Source organism: Eleutherodactylus coqui, unplaced genomic scaffold (genome assembly GCF_035609145.1).
Source record: "Eleutherodactylus coqui strain aEleCoq1 unplaced genomic scaffold, aEleCoq1.hap1 HAP1_SCAFFOLD_199, whole genome shotgun sequence".
NCBI classification, from domain to species: Eukaryota; Metazoa; Chordata; class Amphibia; order Anura; family Eleutherodactylidae; genus Eleutherodactylus; species Eleutherodactylus coqui.
The window spans coordinates 110,491-128,645 of record NW_027102579.1 but is presented as its reverse complement, the minus strand read 5'-3'; the positions used below and the strand labels follow the sequence as shown (position 1 = coordinate 128,645).

Below are 18,155 nucleotides of genomic sequence, written 5' to 3'. Positions count from 1 at the left end.
ACTACAATCCTTTTTCTTCATTCTTACCAGAAGGTCTTTTTATTCTGAAAATATTTTCATGTAGCAATTGCTAAAACATCCTGGGTAATATTTAAGCAAAACTGAGCTGCCAGAAGCGGTATTTGAACCCACAAGTCCAGGAGAGCATACAACCTGAACGTAGTCCCCCAGACCGCTCAACCATTCGGCAGCTTGCAGATTTTGGTGAGATACCAAAGATCATCGTAAGCATCAACAAAAAAGGTTTATCTTTTTTGACTAAGCAAGCAACTAAAAGCGCTTCAAAACAATAGACGGGAGAGAAGGCATTGTTCGTCTGATAGTGTGCTCCAAGCATGTGCTAACCTGTGTTAAGGGAATCCTGCAAGTAAAGGTTTGAGTGAGTTGTGCACATGATCTAATGTGAATGGTGTGATCCATTTTGATTAATACAAAAGGTTTTATCTATATTTGTAATTCTGCCTGTAATGACAATCAGATCACTACTAAAAAGCGATTTCTACAGAGCAGAATAATAGGGCTAGGTGGAAAGAGTGAAAACTGCAAGATTTTAATTTCCCAAATCATTAAAATTATTTAAAAATTATGCGTGACATCAAACTTTGATTCAAGCAATAGGTATTGTTCTGATAACACATTCCATTCAAGGTATATCCCACCTGTGTAAAGTGGCATTCAAGGTCTCGCTCCCAGGGTAAGAGCATGCAGTCACAGTGACCTACATGGCGATGAAAATTTTCTGCAACCAGAAGAGAATTGGGTCATGTTAAGAGCTTAATTGTTGAAGTGAGATTAAAGGACTATAAAATCTCGACTTTTTGATTTTGGCATTCAGAGGGCTGTAAAGAGAAAGTGTTGAAAGATGCTTTCTCATAGGCAAAAACCACTTTCAGAAGGTTTGATGTTCACGATAGCCTTTACTAAGAAAATTTGGCCTCAGTGAGAATCGAACTCACGACCCCTGGTTTACAAGACCAGTGCTCTAACCCCTGAGCTATGAAGCCTGCATTTTGAAACAGTCCCACAATATTTTTGACCAATTCTATATTCCTTTTTCAAAAATCTTAGAATGTCATAAGTAGGAATGAACCCATGCTTCCTGAAAAGATCATGCGGCCATCCTCAAATACACAAGTCGAAAAAATTGCGAAACTCAAAGAAAGTTTGGTCGTGCTAAGAGTCCAATTCTTGGGATGAAATATAAAGCCTGGAGCAGTTTTTCATTCCCTGGTGCAGCACTGCTTTATATTAGTTGAGGATTTAATAGTCAGAGGGTTGAACAGAAAAAGTTTTGAAGGACTTTTTCCTTCCTTGATTCAAATTGCAGGTTTAAAAGCAAAGCGCTCACATCAGCCCAGTATGTGTGCATATCTTTTCTTTTAGTTATGTTCTGATAGAACCCTGTTGAAAAAACCTAAGCAGATTTGAAAGCTGGTAGTAACATCAATTCACCATTAAAAAGCATCTTATGTACTAGAATATTTAGCTTCTTGAGAACAGCCACATTGGTTCTACTAACATGGTTCCAAAACAGCTCTTTTCACCATCAGCCTAGACTAAGATGTTAAGCCCCAGTTCTTAATGCCTCGGTAATCCTCGTGCTGCTTGGCACTACAATCCTTTTTCTTCATTCTTACCAGAAGGTCTTTTTATTCTGAAAATATTTTCATGTAGCAATTGCTAAAACATCCTGGGTAATATTTAAGCAAAACTGAGCTGCCAGAAGCGGTATTTGAACCCACAAGTCCAGGAGAGCATACAACCTGAACGTAGTCCCCCAGACCGCTCAACCATTCGGCAGCTTGCAGATTTTGGTGAGATACCAAAGATCATCGTAAGCATCAACAAAAAAGGTTTATCTTTTTTGACTAAGCAAGCAACTAAAAGCGCTTCAAAACAATAGACGGGAGAGAAGGCATTGTTCGTCTGATAGTGTGCTCCAAGCATGTGCTAACCTGTGTTAAGGGAATCCTGCAAGTAAAGGTTTGAGTGAGTTGTGCACATGATCTAATGTGAATGGTGTGATCCATTTTGATTAATACAAAAGGTTTTATCTATATTTGTAATTCTGCCTGTAATGACAATCAGATCACTACTAAAAAGCGATTTCTACAGAGCAGAATAATAGGGCTAGGTGGAAAGAGTGAAAACTGCAAGATTTTAATTTCCCAAATCATTAAAATTATTTAAAAATTATGCGTGACATCAAACTTTGATTCAAGCAATAGGTATTGTTCTGATAACACATTCCATTCAAGGTATATCCCACCTGTGTAAAGTGGCATTCAAGGTCTCGCTCCCAGGGTAAGAGCATGCAGTCACAGTGACCTACATGGCGATGAAAATTTTCTGCAACCAGAAGAGAATTGGGTCATGTTAAGAGCTTAATTGTTGAAGTGAGATTAAAGGACTATAAAATCTCGACTTTTTGATTTTGGCATTCAGAGGGCTGTAAAGAGAAAGTGTTGAAAGATGCTTTCTCATAGGCAAAAACCACTTTCAGAAGGTTTGATGTTCACGATAGCCTTTACTAAGAAAATTTGGCCTCAGTGAGAATCGAACTCACGACCCCTGGTTTACAAGACCAGTGCTCTAACCCCTGAGCTATGAAGCCTGCATTTTGAAACAGTCCCACAATATTTTTGACCAATTCTATATTCCTTTTTCAAAAATCTTAGAATGTCATAAGTAGGAATGAACCCATGCTTCCTGAAAAGATCATGCGGCCATCCTCAAATACACAAGTCGAAAAAATTGCGAAACTCAAAGAAAGTTTGGTCGTGCTAAGAGTCCAATTCTTGGGATGAAATATAAAGCCTGGAGCAGTTTTTCATTCCCTGGTGCAGCACTGCTTTATATTAGTTGAGGATTTAATAGTCAGAGGGTTGAACAGAAAAAGTTTTGAAGGACTTTTTCCTTCCTTGATTCAAATTGCAGGTTTAAAAGCAAAGCGCTCACATCAGCCCAGTATGTGTGCATATCTTTTCTTTTAGTTATGTTCTGATAGAACCCTGTTGAAAAAACCTAAGCAGATTTGAAAGCTGGTAGTAACATCAATTCACCATTAAAAAGCATCTTATGTACTAGAATATTTAGCTTCTTGAGAACAGCCACATTGGTTCTACTAACATGGTTCCAAAACAGCTCTTTTCACCATCAGCCTAGACTAAGATGTTAAGCCCCAGTTCTTAATGCCTCGGTAATCCTCGTGCTGCTTGGCACTACAATCCTTTTTCTTCATTCTTACCAGAAGGTCTTTTTATTCTGAAAATATTTTCATGTAGCAATTGCTAAAACATCCTGGGTAATATTTAAGCAAAACTGAGCTGCCAGAAGCGGTATTTGAACCCACAAGTCCAGGAGAGCATACAACCTGAACGTAGTCCCCCAGACCGCTCAACCATTCGGCAGCTTGCAGATTTTGGTGAGATACCAAAGATCATCGTAAGCATCAACAAAAAAGGTTTATCTTTTTTGACTAAGCAAGCAACTAAAAGCGCTTCAAAACAATAGACGGGAGAGAAGGCATTGTTCGTCTGATAGTGTGCTCCAAGCATGTGCTAACCTGTGTTAAGGGAATCCTGCAAGTAAAGGTTTGAGTGAGTTGTGCACATGATCTAATGTGAATGGTGTGATCCATTTTGATTAATACAAAAGGTTTTATCTATATTTGTAATTCTGCCTGTAATGACAATCAGATCACTACTAAAAAGCGATTTCTACAGAGCAGAATAATAGGGCTAGGTGGAAAGAGTGAAAACTGCAAGATTTTAATTTCCCAAATCATTAAAATTATTTAAAAATTATGCGTGACATCAAACTTTGATTCAAGCAATAGGTATTGTTCTGATAACACATTCCATTCAAGGTATATCCCACCTGTGTAAAGTGGCATTCAAGGTCTCGCTCCCAGGGTAAGAGCATGCAGTCACAGTGACCTACATGGCGATGAAAATTTTCTGCAACCAGAAGAGAATTGGGTCATGTTAAGAGCTTAATTGTTGAAGTGAGATTAAAGGACTATAAAATCTCGACTTTTTGATTTTGGCATTCAGAGGGCTGTAAAGAGAAAGTGTTGAAAGATGCTTTCTCATAGGCAAAAACCACTTTCAGAAGGTTTGATGTTCACGATAGCCTTTACTAAGAAAATTTGGCCTCAGTGAGAATCGAACTCACGACCCCTGGTTTACAAGACCAGTGCTCTAACCCCTGAGCTATGAAGCCTGCATTTTGAAAGAGTCCCACAATATTTTTGACCAATTCTATATTCCTTTTTCAAAAATCTTAGAATGTCATAAGTAGGAATGAACCCATGCTTCCTGAAAAGATCATGCGGCCATCCTCAAATACACAAGTCGAAAAAATTGCGAAACTCAAAGAAAGTTTGGTCGTGCTAAGAGTCCAATTCTTGGGATGAAATATAAAGCCTGGAGCAGTTTTTCATTCCCTGGTGCAGCACTGCTTTATATTAGTTGAGGATTTAATAGTCAGAGGGTTGAACAGAAAAAGTTTTGAAGGACTTTTTCCTTCCTTGATTCAAATTGCAGGTTTAAAAGCAAAGCGCTCACATCAGCCCAGTATGTGTGCATATCTTTTCTTTTAGTTATGTTCTGATAGAACCCTGTTGAAAAAACCTAAGCAGATTTGAAAGCTGGTAGTAACATCAATTCACCATTAAAAAGCATCTTATGTACTAGAATATTTAGCTTCTTGAGAACAGCCACATTGGTTCTACTAACATGGTTCCAAAACAGCTCTTTTCACCATCAGCCTAGACTAAGATGTTAAGCCCCAGTTCTTAATGCCTCGGTAATCCTCGTGCTGCTTGGCACTACAATCCTTTTTCTTCATTCTTACCAGAAGGTCTTTTTATTCTGAAAATATTTTCATGTAGCAATTGCTAAAACATCCTGGGTAATATTTAAGCAAAACTGAGCTGCCAGAAGCGGTATTTGAACCCACAAGTCCAGGAGAGCATACAACCTGAACGTAGTCCCCCAGACCGCTCAACCATTCGGCAGCTTGCAGATTTTGGTGAGATACCAAAGATCATCGTAAGCATCAACAAAAAAGGTTTATCTTTTTTGACTAAGCAAGCAACTAAAAGCGCTTCAAAACAATAGACGGGAGAGAAGGCATTGTTCGTCTGATAGTGTGCTCCAAGCATGTGCTAACCTGTGTTAAGGGAATCCTGCAAGTAAAGGTTTGAGTGAGTTGTGCACATGATCTAATGTGAATGGTGTGATCCATTTTGATTAATACAAAAGGTTTTATCTATATTTGTAATTCTGCCTGTAATGACAATCAGATCACTACTAAAAAGCGATTTCTACAGAGCAGAATAATAGGGCTAGGTGGAAAGAGTGAAAACTGCAAGATTTTAATTTCCCAAATCATTAAAATTATTTAAAAATTATGCGTGACATCAAACTTTGATTCAAGCAATAGGTATTGTTCTGATAACACATTCCATTCAAGGTATATCCCACCTGTGTAAAGTGGCATTCAAGGTCTCGCTCCCAGGGTAAGAGCATGCAGTCACAGTGACCTACATGGCGATGAAAATTTTCTGCAACCAGAAGAGAATTGGGTCATGTTAAGAGCTTAATTGTTGAAGTGAGATTAAAGGACTATAAAATCTCGACTTTTTGATTTTGGCATTCAGAGGGCTGTAAAGAGAAAGTGTTGAAAGATGCTTTCTCATAGGCAAAAACCACTTTCAGAAGGTTTGATGTTCACGATAGCCTTTACTAAGAAAATTTGGCCTCAGTGAGAATCGAACTCACGAACTCAGTGAGAATCGAACCTACCTACGAGAATCGAACTCACGAACTCAGTGAGAATCGAACTTACAAGACCAGTGCTCTAACCCCTGAGCTATGAAGCCTGCATTTTGAAAGAGTCCCACAATATTTTTGACCAATTCTATATTCCTTTTTCAAAAATCTTAGAATGTCATAAGTAGGAATGAACCCATGCTTCCTGAAAAGATCATGCGGCCATCCTCAAATACACAAGTCGAAAAAATTGCGAAACTCAAAGAAAGTTTGGTCGTGCTAAGAGTCCAATTCTTGGGATGAAATATAAAGCCTGGAGCAGTTTTTCATTCCCTGGTGCAGCACTGCTTTATATTAGTTGAGGATTTAATAGTCAGAGGGTTGAACAGAAAAAGTTTTGAAGGACTTTTTCCTTCCTTGATTCAAATTGCAGGTTTAAAAGCAAAGCGCTCACATCAGCCCAGTATGTGTGCATATCTTTTCTTTTAGTTATGTTCTGATAGAACCCTGTTGAAAAAACCTAAGCAGATTTGAAAGCTGGTAGTAACATCAATTCACCATTAAAAAGCATCTTATGTACTAGAATATTTAGCTTCTTGAGAACAGCCACATTGGTTCTACTAACATGGTTCCAAAACAGCTCTTTTCACCATCAGCCTAGACTAAGATGTTAAGCCCCAGTTCTTAATGCCTCGGTAATCCTCGTGCTGCTTGGCACTACAATCCTTTTTCTTCATTCTTACCAGAAGGTCTTTTTATTCTGAAAATATTTTCATGTAGCAATTGCTAAAACATCCTGGGTAATATTTAAGCAAAACTGAGCTGCCAGAAGCGGTATTTGAACCCACAAGTCCAGGAGAGCATACAACCTGAACGTAGTCCCCCAGACCGCTCAACCATTCGGCAGCTTGCAGATTTTGGTGAGATACCAAAGATCATCGTAAGCATCAACAAAAAAGGTTTATCTTTTTTGACTAAGCAAGCAACTAAAAGCGCTTCAAAACAATAGACGGGAGAGAAGGCATTGTTCGTCTGATAGTGTGCTCCAAGCATGTGCTAACCTGTGTTAAGGGAATCCTGCAAGTAAAGGTTTGAGTGAGTTGTGCACATGATCTAATGTGAATGGTGTGATCCATTTTGATTAATACAAAAGGTTTTATCTATATTTGTAATTCTGCCTGTAATGACAATCAGATCACTACTAAAAAGCGATTTCTACAGAGCAGAATAATAGGGCTAGGTGGAAAGAGTGAAAACTGCAAGATTTTAATTTCCCAAATCATTAAAATTATTTAAAAATTATGCGTGACATCAAACTTTGATTCAAGCAATAGGTATTGTTCTGATAACACATTCCATTCAAGGTATATCCCACCTGTGTAAAGTGGCATTCAAGGTCTCGCTCCCAGGGTAAGAGCATGCAGTCACAGTGACCTACATGGCGATGAAAATTTTCTGCAACCAGAAGAGAATTGGGTCATGTTAAGAGCTTAATTGTTGAAGTGAGATTAAAGGACTATAAAATCTCGACTTTTTGATTTTGGCATTCAGAGGGCTGTAAAGAGAAAGTGTTGAAAGATGCTTTCTCATAGGCAAAAACCACTTTCAGAAGGTTTGATGTTCACGATAGCCTTTACTAAGAAAATTTGGCCTCAGTGAGAATCGAACTCACGACCCCTGGTTTACAAGACCAGTGCTCTAACCCCTGAGCTATGAAGCCTGCATTTTGAAACAGTCCCACAATATTTTTGACCAATTCTATATTCCTTTTTCAAAAATCTTAGAATGTCATAAGTAGGAATGAACCCATGCTTCCTGAAAAGATCATGCGGCCATCCTCAAATACACAAGTCGAAAAAATTGCGAAACTCAAAGAAAGTTTGGTCGTGCTAAGAGTCCAATTCTTGGGATGAAATATAAAGCCTGGAGCAGTTTTTCATTCCCTGGTGCAGCACTGCTTTATATTAGTTGAGGATTTAATAGTCAGAGGGTTGAACAGAAAAAGTTTTGAAGGACTTTTTCCTTCCTTGATTCAAATTGCAGGTTTAAAAGCAAAGCGCTCACATCAGCCCAGTATGTGTGCATATCTTTTCTTTTAGTTATGTTCTGATAGAACCCTGTTGAAAAAACCTAAGCAGATTTGAAAGCTGGTAGTAACATCAATTCACCATTAAAAAGCATCTTATGTACTAGAATATTTAGCTTCTTGAGAACAGCCACATTGGTTCTACTAACATGGTTCCAAAACAGCTCTTTTCACCATCAGCCTAGACTAAGATGTTAAGCCCCAGTTCTTAATGCCTCGGTAATCCTCGTGCTGCTTGGCACTACAATCCTTTTTCTTCATTCTTACCAGAAGGTCTTTTTATTCTGAAAATATTTTCATGTAGCAATTGCTAAAACATCCTGGGTAATATTTAAGCAAAACTGAGCTGCCAGAAGCGGTATTTGAACCCACAAGTCCAGGAGAGCATACAACCTGAACGTAGTCCCCCAGACCGCTCAACCATTCGGCAGCTTGCAGATTTTGGTGAGATACCAAAGATCATCGTAAGCATCAACAAAAAAGGTTTATCTTTTTTGACTAAGCAAGCAACTAAAAGCGCTTCAAAACAATAGACGGGAGAGAAGGCATTGTTCGTCTGATAGTGTGCTCCAAGCATGTGCTAACCTGTGTTAAGGGAATCCTGCAAGTAAAGGTTTGAGTGAGTTGTGCACATGATCTAATGTGAATGGTGTGATCCATTTTGATTAATACAAAAGGTTTTATCTATATTTGTAATTCTGCCTGTAATGACAATCAGATCACTACTAAAAAGCGATTTCTACAGAGCAGAATAATAGGGCTAGGTGGAAAGAGTGAAAACTGCAAGATTTTAATTTCCCAAATCATTAAAATTATTTAAAAATTATGCGTGACATCAAACTTTGATTCAAGCAATAGGTATTGTTCTGATAACACATTCCATTCAAGGTATATCCCACCTGTGTAAAGTGGCATTCAAGGTCTCGCTCCCAGGGTAAGAGCATGCAGTCACAGTGACCTACATGGCGATGAAAATTTTCTGCAACCAGAAGAGAATTGGGTCATGTTAAGAGCTTAATTGTTGAAGTGAGATTAAAGGACTATAAAATCTCGACTTTTTGATTTTGGCATTCAGAGGGCTGTAAAGAGAAAGTGTTGAAAGATGCTTTCTCATAGGCAAAAACCACTTTCAGAAGGTTTGATGTTCACGATAGCCTTTACTAAGAAAATTTGGCCTCAGTGAGAATCGAACTCACGACCCCTGGTTTACAAGACCAGTGCTCTAACCCCTGAGCTATGAAGCCTGCATTTTGAAACAGTCCCACAATATTTTTGACCAATTCTATATTCCTTTTTCAAAAATCTTAGAATGTCATAAGTAGGAATGAACCCATGCTTCCTGAAAAGATCATGCGGCCATCCTCAAATACACAAGTCGAAAAAATTGCGAAACTCAAAGAAAGTTTGGTCGTGCTAAGAGTCCAATTCTTGGGATGAAATATAAAGCCTGGAGCAGTTTTTCATTCCCTGGTGCAGCACTGCTTTATATTAGTTGAGGATTTAATAGTCAGAGGGTTGAACAGAAAAAGTTTTGAAGGACTTTTTCCTTCCTTGATTCAAATTGCAGGTTTAAAAGCAAAGCGCTCACATCAGCCCAGTATGTGTGCATATCTTTTCTTTTAGTTATGTTCTGATAGAACCCTGTTGAAAAAACCTAAGCAGATTTGAAAGCTGGTAGTAACATCAATTCACCATTAAAAAGCATCTTATGTACTAGAATATTTAGCTTCTTGAGAACAGCCACATTGGTTCTACTAACATGGTTCCAAAACAGCTCTTTTCACCATCAGCCTAGACTAAGATGTTAAGCCCCAGTTCTTAATGCCTCGGTAATCCTCGTGCTGCTTGGCACTACAATCCTTTTTCTTCATTCTTACCAGAAGGTCTTTTTATTCTGAAAATATTTTCATGTAGCAATTGCTAAAACATCCTGGGTAATATTTAAGCAAAACTGAGCTGCCAGAAGCGGTATTTGAACCCACAAGTCCAGGAGAGCATACAACCTGAACGTAGTCCCCCAGACCGCTCAACCATTCGGCAGCTTGCAGATTTTGGTGAGATACCAAAGATCATCGTAAGCATCAACAAAAAAGGTTTATCTTTTTTGACTAAGCAAGCAACTAAAAGCGCTTCAAAACAATAGACGGGAGAGAAGGCATTGTTCGTCTGATAGTGTGCTCCAAGCATGTGCTAACCTGTGTTAAGGGAATCCTGCAAGTAAAGGTTTGAGTGAGTTGTGCACATGATCTAATGTGAATGGTGTGATCCATTTTGATTAATACAAAAGGTTTTATCTATATTTGTAATTCTGCCTGTAATGACAATCAGATCACTACTAAAAAGCGATTTCTACAGAGCAGAATAATAGGGCTAGGTGGAAAGAGTGAAAACTGCAAGATTTTAATTTCCCAAATCATTAAAATTATTTAAAAATTATGCGTGACATCAAACTTTGATTCAAGCAATAGGTATTGTTCTGATAACACATTCCATTCAAGGTATATCCCACCTGTGTAAAGTGGCATTCAAGGTCTCGCTCCCAGGGTAAGAGCATGCAGTCACAGTGACCTACATGGCGATGAAAATTTTCTGCAACCAGAAGAGAATTGGGTCATGTTAAGAGCTTAATTGTTGAAGTGAGATTAAAGGACTATAAAATCTCGACTTTTTGATTTTGGCATTCAGAGGGCTGTAAAGAGAAAGTGTTGAAAGATGCTTTCTCATAGGCAAAAACCACTTTCAGAAGGTTTGATGTTCACGATAGCCTTTACTAAGAAAATTTGGCCTCAGTGAGAATCGAACTCACGACCCCTGGTTTACAAGACCAGTGCTCTAACCCCTGAGCTATGAAGCCTGCATTTTGAAACAGTCCCACAATATTTTTGACCAATTCTATATTCCTTTTTCAAAAATCTTAGAATGTCATAAGTAGGAATGAACCCATGCTTCCTGAAAAGATCATGCGGCCATCCTCAAATACACAAGTCGAAAAAATTGCGAAACTCAAAGAAAGTTTGGTCGTGCTAAGAGTCCAATTCTTGGGATGAAATATAAAGCCTGGAGCAGTTTTTCATTCCCTGGTGCAGCACTGCTTTATATTAGTTGAGGATTTAATAGTCAGAGGGTTGAACAGAAAAAGTTTTGAAGGACTTTTTCCTTCCTTGATTCAAATTGCAGGTTTAAAAGCAAAGCGCTCACATCAGCCCAGTATGTGTGCATATCTTTTCTTTTAGTTATGTTCTGATAGAACCCTGTTGAAAAAACCTAAGCAGATTTGAAAGCTGGTAGTAACATCAATTCACCATTAAAAAGCATCTTATGTACTAGAATATTTAGCTTCTTGAGAACAGCCACATTGGTTCTACTAACATGGTTCCAAAACAGCTCTTTTCACCATCAGCCTAGACTAAGATGTTAAGCCCCAGTTCTTAATGCCTCGGTAATCCTCGTGCTGCTTGGCACTACAATCCTTTTTCTTCATTCTTACCAGAAGGTCTTTTTATTCTGAAAATATTTTCATGTAGCAATTGCTAAAACATCCTGGGTAATATTTAAGCAAAACTGAGCTGCCAGAAGCGGTATTTGAACCCACAAGTCCAGGAGAGCATACAACCTGAACGTAGTCCCCCAGACCGCTCAACCATTCGGCAGCTTGCAGATTTTGGTGAGATACCAAAGATCATCGTAAGCATCAACAAAAAAGGTTTATCTTTTTTGACTAAGCAAGCAACTAAAAGCGCTTCAAAACAATAGACGGGAGAGAAGGCATTGTTCGTCTGATAGTGTGCTCCAAGCATGTGCTAACCTGTGTTAAGGGAATCCTGCAAGTAAAGGTTTGAGTGAGTTGTGCACATGATCTAATGTGAATGGTGTGATCCATTTTGATTAATACAAAAGGTTTTATCTATATTTGTAATTCTGCCTGTAATGACAATCAGATCACTACTAAAAAGCGATTTCTACAGAGCAGAATAATAGGGCTAGGTGGAAAGAGTGAAAACTGCAAGATTTTAATTTCCCAAATCATTAAAATTATTTAAAAATTATGCGTGACATCAAACTTTGATTCAAGCAATAGGTATTGTTCTGATAACACATTCCATTCAAGGTATATCCCACCTGTGTAAAGTGGCATTCAAGGTCTCGCTCCCAGGGTAAGAGCATGCAGTCACAGTGGCGATGAAATTTTCTGCAACCAGAAGAGAATTGGGTCATGTTAAGAGCTTAATTGTTGAAGTGAGATTAAAGGACTATAAAATCTCGACTTTTTGATTTTGGCATTCAGAGGGCTGTAAAGAGAAAGTGTTGAAAGATGCTTTCTCATAGGCAAAAACCACTTTCAGAAGGTTTGATGTTCACGATAGCCTTTACTAAGAAAATTTGGCCTCAGTGAGAATCGAACTCACGACCCCTGGTTTACAAGACCAGTGCTCTAACCCCTGAGCTATGAAGCCTGCATTTTGAAACAGTCCCACAATATTTTTGACCAATTCTATATTCCTTTTTCAAAAATCTTAGAATGTCATAAGTAGGAATGAACCCATGCTTCCTGAAAAGATCATGCGGCCATCCTCAAATACACAAGTCGAAAAAATTGCGAAACTCAAAGAAAGTTTGGTCGTGCTAAGAGTCCAATTCTTGGGATGAAATATAAAGCCTGGAGCAGTTTTTCATTCCCTGGTGCAGCACTGCTTTATATTAGTTGAGGATTTAATAGTCAGAGGGTTGAACAGAAAAAGTTTTGAAGGACTTTTTCCTTCCTTGATTCAAATTGCAGGTTTAAAAGCAAAGCGCTCACATCAGCCCAGTATGTGTGCATATCTTTTCTTTTAGTTATGTTCTGATAGAACCCTGTTGAAAAAACCTAAGCAGATTTGAAAGCTGGTAGTAACATCAATTCACCATTAAAAAGCATCTTATGTACTAGAATATTTAGCTTCTTGAGAACAGCCACATTGGTTCTACTAACATGGTTCCAAAACAGCTCTTTTCACCATCAGCCTAGACTAAGATGTTAAGCCCCAGTTCTTAATGCCTCGGTAATCCTCGTGCTGCTTGGCACTACAATCCTTTTTCTTCATTCTTACCAGAAGGTCTTTTTATTCTGAAAATATTTTCATGTAGCAATTGCTAAAACATCCTGGGTAATATTTAAGCAAAACTGAGCTGCCAGAAGCGGTATTTGAACCCACAAGTCCAGGAGAGCATACAACCTGAACGTAGTCCCCCAGACCGCTCAACCATTCGGCAGCTTGCAGATTTTGGTGAGATACCAAAGATCATCGTAAGCATCAACAAAAAAGGTTTATCTTTTTTGACTAAGCAAGCAACTAAAAGCGCTTCAAAACAATAGACGGGAGAGAAGGCATTGTTCGTCTGATAGTGTGCTCCAAGCATGTGCTAACCTGTGTTAAGGGAATCCTGCAAGTAAAGGTTTGAGTGAGTTGTGCACATGATCTAATGTGAATGGTGTGATCCATTTTGATTAATACAAAAGGTTTTATCTATATTTGTAATTCTGCCTGTAATGACAATCAGATCACTACTAAAAAGCGATTTCTACAGAGCAGAATAATAGGGCTAGGTGGAAAGAGTGAAAACTGCAAGATTTTAATTTCCCAAATCATTAAAATTATTTAAAAATTATGCGTGACATCAAACTTTGATTCAAGCAATAGGTATTGTTCTGATAACACATTCCATTCAAGGTATATCCCACCTGTGTAAAGTGGCATTCAAGGTCTCGCTCCCAGGGTAAGAGCATGCAGTCACAGTGACCTACATGGCGATGAAAATTTTCTGCAACCAGAAGAGAATTGGGTCATGTTAAGAGCTTAATTGTTGAAGTGAGATTAAAGGACTATAAAATCTCGACTTTTTGATTTTGGCATTCAGAGGGCTGTAAAGAGAAAGTGTTGAAAGATGCTTTCTCATAGGCAAAAACCACTTTCAGAAGGTTTGATGTTCACGATAGCCTTTACTAAGAAAATTTGGCCTCAGTGAGAATCGAACTCACGACCCCTGGTTTACAAGACCAGTGCTCTAACCCCTGAGCTATGAAGCCTGCATTTTGAAACAGTCCCACAATATTTTTGACCAATTCTATATTCCTTTTTCAAAAATCTTAGAATGTCATAAGTAGGAATGAACCCATGCTTCCTGAAAAGATCATGCGGCCATCCTCAAATACACAAGTCGAAAAAATTGCGAAACTCAAAGAAAGTTTGGTCGTGCTAAGAGTCCAATTCTTGGGATGAAATATAAAGCCTGGAGCAGTTTTTCATTCCCTGGTGCAGCACTGCTTTATATTAGTTGAGGATTTAATAGTCAGAGGGTTGAACAGAAAAAGTTTTGAAGGACTTTTTCCTTCCTTGATTCAAATTGCAGGTTTAAAAGCAAAGCGCTCACATCAGCCCAGTATGTGTGCATATCTTTTCTTTTAGTTATGTTCTGATAGAACCCTGTTGAAAAAACCTAAGCAGATTTGAAAGCTGGTAGTAACATCAATTCACCATTAAAAAGCATCTTATGTACTAGAATATTTAGCTTCTTGAGAACAGCCACATTGGTTCTACTAACATGGTTCCAAAACAGCTCTTTTCACCATCAGCCTAGACTAAGATGTTAAGCCCCAGTTCTTAATGCCTCGGTAATCCTCGTGCTGCTTGGCACTACAATCCTTTTTCTTCATTCTTACCAGAAGGTCTTTTTATTCTGAAAATATTTTCATGTAGCAATTGCTAAAACATCCTGGGTAATATTTAAGCAAAACTGAGCTGCCAGAAGCGGTATTTGAACCCACAAGTCCAGGAGAGCATACAACCTGAACGTAGTCCCCCAGACCGCTCAACCATTCGGCAGCTTGCAGATTTTGGTGAGATACCAAAGATCATCGTAAGCATCAACAAAAAAGGTTTATCTTTTTTGACTAAGCAAGCAACTAAAAGCGCTTCAAAACAATAGACGGGAGAGAAGGCATTGTTCGTCTGATAGTGTGCTCCAAGCATGTGCTAACCTGTGTTAAGGGAATCCTGCAAGTAAAGGTTTGAGTGAGTTGTGCACATGATCTAATGTGAATGGTGTGATCCATTTTGATTAATACAAAAGGTTTTATCTATATTTGTAATTCTGCCTGTAATGACAATCAGATCACTACTAAAAAGCGATTTCTACAGAGCAGAATAATAGGGCTAGGTGGAAAGAGTGAAAACTGCAAGATTTTAATTTCCCAAATCATTAAAATTATTTAAAAATTATGCGTGACATCAAACTTTGATTCAAGCAATAGGTATTGTTCTGATAACACATTCCATTCAAGGTATATCCCACCTGTGTAAAGTGGCATTCAAGGTCTCGCTCCCAGGGTAAGAGCATGCAGTCACAGTGGCGATGAAATTTTCTGCAACCAGAAGAGAATTGGGTCATGTTAAGAGCTTAATTGTTGAAGTGAGATTAAAGGACTATAAAATCTCGACTTTTTGATTTTGGCATTCAGAGGGCTGTAAAGAGAAAGTGTTGAAAGATGCTTTCTCATAGGCAAAAACCACTTTCAGAAGGTTTGATGTTCACGATAGCCTTTACTAAGAAAATTTGGCCTCAGTGAGAATCGAACTCACGACCCCTGGTTTACAAGACCAGTGCTCTAACCCCTGAGCTATGAAGCCTGCATTTTGAAACAGTCCCACAATATTTTTGACCAATTCTATATTCCTTTTTCAAAAATCTTAGAATGTCATAAGTAGGAATGAACCCATGCTTCCTGAAAAGATCATGCGGCCATCCTCAAATACACAAGTCGAAAAAATTGCGAAACTCAAAGAAAGTTTGGTCGTGCTAAGAGTCCAATTCTTGGGATGAAATATAAAGCCTGGAGCAGTTTTTCATTCCCTGGTGCAGCACTGCTTTATATTAGTTGAGGATTTAATAGTCAGAGGGTTGAACAGAAAAAGTTTTGAAGGACTTTTTCCTTCCTTGATTCAAATTGCAGGTTTAAAAGCAAAGCGCTCACATCAGCCCAGTATGTGTGCATATCTTTTCTTTTAGTTATGTTCTGATAGAACCCTGTTGAAAAAACCTAAGCAGATTTGAAAGCTGGTAGTAACATCAATTCACCATTAAAAAGCATCTTATGTACTAGAATATTTAGCTTCTTGAGAACAGCCACATTGGTTCTACTAACATGGTTCCAAAACAGCTCTTTTCACCATCAGCCTAGACTAAGATGTTAAGCCCCAGTTCTTAATGCCTCGGTAATCCTCGTGCTGCTTGGCACTACAATCCTTTTTCTTCATTCTTACCAGAAGGTCTTTTTATTCTGAAAATATTTTCATGTAGCAATTGCTAAAACATCCTGGGTAATATTTAAGCAAAACTGAGCTGCCAGAAGCGGTATTTGAACCCACAAGTCCAGGAGAGCATACAACCTGAACGTAGTCCCCCAGACCGCTCAACCATTCGGCAGCTTGCAGATTTTGGTGAGATACCAAAGATCATCGTAAGCATCAACAAAAAAGGTTTATCTTTTTTGACTAAGCAAGCAACTAAAAGCGCTTCAAAACAATAGACGGGAGAGAAGGCATTGTTCGTCTGATAGTGTGCTCCAAGCATGTGCTAACCTGTGTTAAGGGAATCCTGCAAGTAAAGGTTTGAGTGAGTTGTGCACATGATCTAATGTGAATGGTGTGATCCATTTTGATTAATACAAAAGGTTTTATCTATATTTGTAATTCTGCCTGTAATGACAATCAGATCACTACTAAAAAGCGATTTCTACAGAGCAGAATAATAGGGCTAGGTGGAAAGAGTGAAAACTGCAAGATTTTAATTTCCCAAATCATTAAAATTATTTAAAAATTATGCGTGACATCAAACTTTGATTCAAGCAATAGGTATTGTTCTGATAACACATTCCATTCAAGGTATATCCCACCTGTGTAAAGTGGCATTCAAGGTCTCGCTCCCAGGGTAAGAGCATGCAGTCACAGTGACCTACATGGCGATGAAAATTTTCTGCAACCAGAAGAGAATTGGGTCATGTTAAGAGCTTAATTGTTGAAGTGAGATTAAAGGACTATAAAATCTCGACTTTTTGATTTTGGCATTCAGAGGGCTGTAAAGAGAAAGTGTTGAAAGATGCTTTCTCATAGGCAAAAACCACTTTCAGAAGGTTTGATGTTCACGATAGCCTTTACTAAGAAAATTTGGCCTCAGTGAGAATCGAACTCACGACCCCTGGTTTACAAGACCAGTGCTCTAACCCCTGAGCTATGAAGCCTGCATTTTGAAACAGTCCCACAATATTTTTGACCAATTCTATATTCCTTTTTCAAAAATCTTAGAATGTCATAAGTAGGAATGAACCCATGCTTCCTGAAAAGATCATGCGGCCATCCTCAAATACACAAGTCGAAAAAATTGCGAAACTCAAAGAAAGTTTGGTCGTGCTAAGAGTCCAATTCTTGGGATGAAATATAAAGCCTGGAGCAGTTTTTCATTCCCTGGTGCAGCACTGCTTTATATTAGTTGAGGATTTAATAGTCAGAGGGTTGAACAGAAAAAGTTTTGAAGGACTTTTTCCTTCCTTGATTCAAATTGCAGGTTTAAAAGCAAAGCGCTCACATCAGCCCAGTATGTGTGCATATCTTTTCTTTTAGTTATGTTCTGATAGAACCCTGTTGAAAAAACCTAAGCAGATTTGAAAGCTGGTAGTAACATCAATTCACCATTAAAAAGCATCTTATGTACTAGAATATTTAGCTTCTTGAGAACAGCCACATTGGTTCTACTAACATGGTTCCAAAACAGCTCTTTTCACCATCAGCCTAGACTAAGATGTTAAGCCCCAGTTCTTAATGCCTCGGTAATCCTCGTGCTGCTTGGCACTACAATCCTTTTTCTTCATTCTTACCAGAAGGTCTTTTTATTCTGAAAATATTTTCATGTAGCAATTGCTAAAACATCCTGGGTAATATTTAAGCAAAACTGAGCTGCCAGAAGCGGTATTTGAACCCACAAGTCCAGGAGAGCATACAACCTGAACGTAGTCCCCCAGACCGCTCAACCATTCGGCAGCTTGCAGATTTTGGTGAGATACCAAAGATCATCGTAAGCATCAACAAAAAAGGTTTATCTTTTTTGACTAAGCAAGCAACTAAAAGCGCTTCAAAACAATAGACGGGAGAGAAGGCATTGTTCGTCTGATAGTGTGCTCCAAGCATGTGCTAACCTGTGTTAAGGGAATCCTGCAAGTAAAGGTTTGAGTGAGTTGTGCACATGATCTAATGTGAATGGTG

General features: G+C 38.5%; 10 non-coding genes across 10 annotated transcripts; all 10 read right to left on the bottom strand.

The window, feature by feature from the left end:
- Positions 1–931: 931 nt before the first annotated feature.
- Positions 932–1,004, bottom strand: TRNAT-UGU (transfer RNA threonine (anticodon UGU)). The gene has a single exon. It is a non-coding gene; the product is annotated as a tRNA-Thr (tRNA).
- Positions 1,005–2,541: 1,537 nt separating this feature from the next.
- Positions 2,542–2,614, bottom strand: TRNAT-UGU (transfer RNA threonine (anticodon UGU)). Its single transcript has one exon. It is a non-coding gene; the product is annotated as a tRNA-Thr (tRNA).
- Positions 2,615–4,151: 1,537 nt separating this feature from the next.
- TRNAT-UGU (transfer RNA threonine (anticodon UGU)) lies at positions 4,152–4,224 on the bottom strand. The gene has a single exon. It is a non-coding gene; the product is annotated as a tRNA-Thr (tRNA).
- A 3,200-nt stretch (positions 4,225–7,424) lies between these two features.
- TRNAT-UGU (transfer RNA threonine (anticodon UGU)) lies at positions 7,425–7,497 on the bottom strand. Its single transcript has one exon. It is a non-coding gene; the product is annotated as a tRNA-Thr (tRNA).
- A 1,537-nt stretch (positions 7,498–9,034) lies between these two features.
- TRNAT-UGU (transfer RNA threonine (anticodon UGU)) lies at positions 9,035–9,107 on the bottom strand. Its single transcript has one exon. It is a non-coding gene; the product is annotated as a tRNA-Thr (tRNA).
- A 1,537-nt stretch (positions 9,108–10,644) lies between these two features.
- TRNAT-UGU (transfer RNA threonine (anticodon UGU)) lies at positions 10,645–10,717 on the bottom strand. Its single transcript has one exon. It is a non-coding gene; the product is annotated as a tRNA-Thr (tRNA).
- Positions 10,718–12,244: 1,527 nt separating this feature from the next.
- On the bottom strand, positions 12,245–12,317 carry TRNAT-UGU (transfer RNA threonine (anticodon UGU)). The gene has a single exon. It is a non-coding gene; the product is annotated as a tRNA-Thr (tRNA).
- Positions 12,318–13,854: 1,537 nt separating this feature from the next.
- Positions 13,855–13,927, bottom strand: TRNAT-UGU (transfer RNA threonine (anticodon UGU)). Its single transcript has one exon. It is a non-coding gene; the product is annotated as a tRNA-Thr (tRNA).
- Positions 13,928–15,454: 1,527 nt separating this feature from the next.
- Positions 15,455–15,527, bottom strand: TRNAT-UGU (transfer RNA threonine (anticodon UGU)). Its single transcript has one exon. It is a non-coding gene; the product is annotated as a tRNA-Thr (tRNA).
- A 1,537-nt stretch (positions 15,528–17,064) lies between these two features.
- TRNAT-UGU (transfer RNA threonine (anticodon UGU)) lies at positions 17,065–17,137 on the bottom strand. The gene has a single exon. It is a non-coding gene; the product is annotated as a tRNA-Thr (tRNA).
- Positions 17,138–18,155: the final 1,018 nt, after the last annotated feature.